The sequence below is a fragment of the Cyanistes caeruleus genome, chromosome 4, assembly GCF_971803275.1.
Source record: "Cyanistes caeruleus chromosome 4, bCyaCae1.hap1.1, whole genome shotgun sequence".
Lineage (NCBI taxonomy): Eukaryota > Metazoa > Chordata > Aves > Passeriformes > Paridae > Cyanistes > Cyanistes caeruleus.
Window position 1 is genome coordinate 20,094,643 of NC_141704.1, and position 6,000 is coordinate 20,100,642.

Sequence of the window (6,000 nt, forward strand, 5' to 3'; positions counted from 1 at the left end):
CCAAGGCTTGTCATACAAAGAGCTGCCACTGGATGCAGAAGGCCCTCTGCAACTTGTGGTTTTTCTCCTGGGACCACATCTACTGTGTGACCTCACATGTGGAAATTCACAGACCTAGGCAGCTGGAAAGGACCTCTGAAGTATTTATAACATAGCCCTGACTCAGAGCAGTGTCACATACACCTATAGGTAAAGTTTCATTTGTTTGTCCAGAGGGGGACCATGGAGTTGATCAGAGGGCTGGAGCACCTTTCTTGTGAAGAAAGGCTGAGAGAGTTGGGGTTGTTCAGCCTGGAGAAGGTATTGCTCCACGGTGACCTTATTGCAGACTGTCAGTACCTGAAGGAGGCCTGTAAGAAAGATAGGGAGAAACATTTTAACTGGGCTTGTTACAATGGGACAAGAGGTGAGAGTTTTAAACTAAAAGAGGGTCAGTTTAGAGTAGATTTAAGAGACTTTTTTACAGTGAGTGTGGTGAAATAGTGGTATAGGTACCCAGAAGGTTATATAAAATATAACTTAAATTAACTAGCAAAATAAGCATCCAGGAGGATAAACTTTACTATCAGTAGAGAAAAGAGCCAAACATAGAGATATAATTAGACAAAAAAGTGTACTCCTTTTGCATGCTGGAATTAAGCCAAGTCCTGCATGGCTGTCCAGTGCCCAAACTAAAATACCATCAATGCAACCCTAACCCAATAACTCAACTCCTGGGGCAGCCATCTCTCACCTGACAGCCTGGAGCCTGAGCAGGGGCATTGACTGGAGACTGTTCATCTAGAGGCATACCAAAGCAGCAACTGGAGCTTGTAGCTGGGAACTCCTGTCTCCCAAATATCCACTCTAACTTCATTTCTGCTGTTTTTGGCACCTCTCTCAAGCACTTCTCTTAACGTGGTGATACATGGAGGTAAGGAAATGAATGTTGAAAGTAGCAAATGATGATTAATGAACACCTAGTCTCTTTGTTTTACTGTCCTTCCCCTTGTAATACGTCCTTGATAATTAATTTCTTCAAGAGGGATTTCACATTATAACTAAGCTGGTTTAAGGTTCTCTTCAATGATTGATAGCTCCCATCCCCTCCCCAATTCTGGCCATATAATTCCCCAGCCTCTTGGTCTAGTTTGGTACTTATCTGACCCCATAAAATAAACTTCTTTTGGGAGCCAACAATCAGAAAATAATAAAAAAAAGAGATCTATGTTTTTCGCTTCCAGAATACCTGATGATATTTCTCCCTGAGCTGGTTTACCTCCTTGCCAGGATGGTGCTAACAGTGGCATATTGGAATGGGATTGGAATGGGATGAGAGAATGGAACATGCAGGCAGCAGACCACTAGATCAACCACTGGGTAAGCCTCAACAACCTTTTTGCTGTTAGAGGGGAAAAAAGTCATGGGAAGTAATCACTGGGTTCTTCATTTGTGTTTTCTCTTCTGAAATCTGTGGTTTTAACAATACTTGACTTTTAGCTTTTTCATCCCACTGAAGTTGCAGCTGTCTATACTTGAAGTAGGTGGGAGGCTTAAGAATATGATTGTTACAAAGAGGCAATGCAGTTTCCCTCTGATCATCTGTTTTTCTATTTTTCTGTAAGATTCCACTCCCTGGCCCAACCTCAGAGCAGAAGTCAATAAGGCAGTAGGAACATTCACATATTAAGCTTTCTGCACACCAGTTAGCATGGGGCATGAGAGTGGTGGAGGAGTGTGAACTCCTGCTGCCACCAGCCTCTCCTGCCTCCAGCACTCACAAAAGAACGGAGGCAGCAGGAGGGGCAGCACAAGCCAGAAACCAAGCAACATGAGGAATGGCTGGACAATTGCAACTGACAGGCAAGAGACTTGTAAGAGGCAAAATTTAAAGCCTCATTTTAGTTTTCCTTGTTAGGATGCTGTTAGGCCTCCTACAACAATGACAAGTCTGATATAATCTAAGCAATATTATATAGCTGAGAGCTGAATGAGGCTCTATCAGACATTAGAATCTCCCTCTAATGTTTTGCTTCTGATACTCAGGAAATTTTGTTCTGCACTTGGAACAGAAGAGAAATCATAATTTGAATAAAACAAAGACAAACAACCAAACATTTGGCAAATACATTATTTTAATTGTAAATGTGGTAACTATTTGGAAATGTTGATGTTTTTTGGCAAGCACAGTGCACACATGTATGTTATTAGTCACCCAACACATTAGATTTGTGATAAATATACTTCTTAAAATAGATTTGCTCAGTATTTAGAATTTTTGTCTTCTTTATTCAATGAATCTCCAAAACTGTAGCAGATGGATAGTGGAAAAACATTTTTGACCTCAGAATGGAATAGTTTGATGAAACTGCAACAGACAGATGACTTCTGTGTGTTAATAGCATCTTATTCAAAATGGTTACTGCCATGGATCACAGTGCTGTATTACAGACTTATGATAAGTATGCTGTAGAATGCATTTAAATCTAGTTTGGCAAAGAAGGACAGAAAAAAATAACTTCATTTACTATGTCTGCTCCTCGATCCTTTAGCAGTTTTTGTAGTTTGACAAACATTCTTATTTTTACCATGTTTTCCTAAGAAAATAGGGCTTATGAACTGATGGTTTGGATTTTTATCTCTTTCCCTACAACAAATTTGGAACCACATCCTAGTTTGAATTTTTAAAAGTATTGATATCCTGGAAATTTTATTTAAAAATATATATAGAGGTAGAAGTAGCCAAATTGGTGTCATAAAGGAAAAATGTGATGTCTGTGAGGCTAATAAGTATGAAGGGATTGAAACAGAAGAGATAGGTATGCTTCAGGTATGGGAAAGGGTTCATATGATTGCTGTCATGGTTTTAGGCAGTGAAAAAGAGCCATAGGATTATCTGCAGAGATGACTGATTCTGATAGTTTTGTGTCAAAATACTGCTGTGTGCATCACACAAAGTGAAGGAGAAGTTTTGCTTCATTTTTAGCTGCTTTGAGTATTCACAACAGCAACAGCCTACAACCAAAATCTTGCTTCTCTCTGAATGTTTGAGATATGTGACCCAATGAGAACTTCTGCAACCTTGGTCCTGTGGGGTGGCTGGAAGAGGAGTCTTGCTCTCAGGTCTTGCTCTCACGACCACGTTTGCAGCCCCAGTGCATATTGATAGCCCAAACAGGAATATTTTCATAGGTTTAAAAAGAAGCTCATGTATAATTGTTGGCAGGGTCAGTTCCCACGAGCTTGGTATTTCTGCCATCTAATGGAGCAGCTCTCTTAACTCAGGTGAGCTTGACACAGTTGCCTTACAGAAAGTTTAATTCTCACTGACAGCTAGTGTTAGAAACTAAGTGCTCATATTGCTTCTTTGTTCTCATGTGGTGCTTTGCCTGATTCTGAAAACCTTTAAAGTGGTGTATGCCTGAAATTTCATGTGAAAGCAATATTCATTGTCTTTTCAAAACGTGTGCTGGAGGAATCCAAGAGAAAAAAAATAAACGAAAGGTCTTTTTAGGTGTGAAAATCATCACATCAATCTGTGTTAGCAGCTGATTTCAGCAGCCTCCTCTGTCACACTCCTGTGGTTGGGAAAAGTTCTTTCTTTCCTCAAGAAAATTGCCTCCCTTACTCTGAGGCAGGGTGAGGAGAGTAAAGAGGAAATTAGTGTTTCTTCTCGTTTGGTAATTTAGTTCGACTCAAAGACTCTTAGTAGCCAATTAAAGCAGTTGTGCTCCTGTTGGCTGCTTTCTTTGTGTATTAGGCAGAGGGAAATGGCAGCCTGCTGCAAAGGAAGGGCCGTTTTCACCAGAAATCATGGAAATTTCCTTATCTTGCCCCCGAACAAGCAAGCAAGGAAACAGCAACAGGAGATAGCACGGTGTGTTGGCAATGGAACAGCCACAGAACAATTGATGTGAAAGCCTTCAGCTGAAATCAGCATGTGGCCCATGCAGCTGGCCAGCCTGCCTGTAGCTGCAGTAAAGTATTTACACCTTGCACAAAGTAAGAGGAGTGCTAAAAAAATCAGGAGAGAATCATTAGACTGTGTTTATTAACAACACAGTGCTTTATCTTCAAAGTGTTGTGCACAATTAATCAATATATTCAGCAAGCGCAGTAAATGGATAGCATTCATTATCACCCAGTCACTATCTTACAAACAGATTTAAAGTGATGAGAAGAAGATGTGCTTGAAACCTTGTGAAGGAACATTTTTAACCTACTGTTTGAACTGGTGCAACCCTTTTTAAAACTACTTCGTACCACCTTGTCCTTCCAATCCCAGTTTCATCAGGCAAGCATTGCCCACAGGGCTGAGAGGACATTTCAGGTGTCCTCTCTTATCACTTTGGTATCTGCCTGTTAGGCTAGAATGAAATCTGTTCACTCCATAGAAAGATGTGATTAGTCTCAGGATTGTAATAAATTTCTGTGATTTTAGCAGCAGTAGTCCTGAAGCAATATTTTATGTGAGCATCCTCATCCAGTGTGTGCACCTTTCCTTTGGATACAGGAAAGCTGGACTGGAGCTGTGCTTGGTTTGAACCTAAAACATGCTGCCTTCTCCAGATTCTGAGAGAGTGGGTATTCAATGGCATTTGTATTGGCCTCTAAGTCCTGGACTGAATTCAAGCTACTGGCAGCAGCAAAACAAAACTACAACCAGTCTCCCGGGGCAGGCAGATTCCAGTTAATATCTGACTAACTACAGAAGTTATATATAAAGTCAGACATTCTTACATGCTTTCACACATTAATATATAGTGTGTAGAGCATAAGTCTTGTGAAGAGCAGCTGAGGGAGCTGAGGTTGTTTAATTTGGAGAAAACAAGGCTCAAGGGAGACATTATTGTGCTCTGCAAATACCTGAAAGGAGGTTGTGCTGAAGTGGGGGTCAGTCTCTTCTCCTAAGTAACAAGTGATAGGATGAGGGGAAATGGCCTCAAGTTACACTAGGGGAGATTTAAGTTGGATATTAGAGAAAAAATCTTCACAAAAAGGGTTGTCAAGCACTGGAATAAGCTGCCCAGGGAAGTGGTTGGATCACCTTTAAGGTCTTTATAAGAAGCATAGATGTGGAGCTTAGTGACATGGTTTAGTGGTAGATTTGGAAATGCTGGTTTAAGGGTTGGACTTGATCTTAGTGCTATTTTCCAACCTAAATGATTCTCTGATTCTATAGACTAGAGATGAAACCAAGCCCAGAAAGAGAATTCAGATCATGGGGAGCTCTTCTAACATAAAACAATACAGCAGTGATGTTAATTTTCTGAGTATTGTCATTTAGTGAATAACAAACCTTTTCAAAGTTATCTTGTCATTCACAGGACAAACTCACTTCAATGTGGATGCACAAGTACCAGTTCCAAGAAACACTGTAAATCTCCTCATTAGTTGTCCCCCCACCCCCCTGCCCTTTCTCTCTCCCTCCTGCCATCACTCTTTTTTTCCCAATAGAAAGCATTGCACAATGGCAGCAAGAGCAAAAATCTGTGAAACTCCAGGTCAACAAGAAGGCCTCATCTCTATTTGTTTGGATTTGTTTGGAACCTTTAGTTTTTTGGGGTTTTTTGAAGAGTTGCTTCTAATGCTGCTTGCTTCTGTAGAGTCTTTGTAATTTTAGACCTTTTTGTAATTAGTCAGAGCAAACCTTCAGATGATTTTTAGTGCTTTTAAAAGAAAATATACTCATTGTAAACATCACTAGCTTCAGTAAAAATGGAGCTTGTGCAGTAGTTCCAAGGTATTTCCCTCTATTTCTATTCTGTTTAGTTTAATGCTTGAGAGATTTCTTGTTCAGATAGGTTTTTATTTGTTTCAGATAGGATAGCCTGATAGATAGAAAAACTCTGTGATTAATTTATGTTGTCATTAAACTATCAGGGCTTCAGGTGTTCTGGTATAAATATTGTGAATCAAAATGCAAAGAACTGAGGAAATTAAAAAATAAAAATAAAAAATGTCTTTGATGGTGCACATTTTAGTCCAATTTGTACTGAACAGCAATCTGCCCAAGCAGAG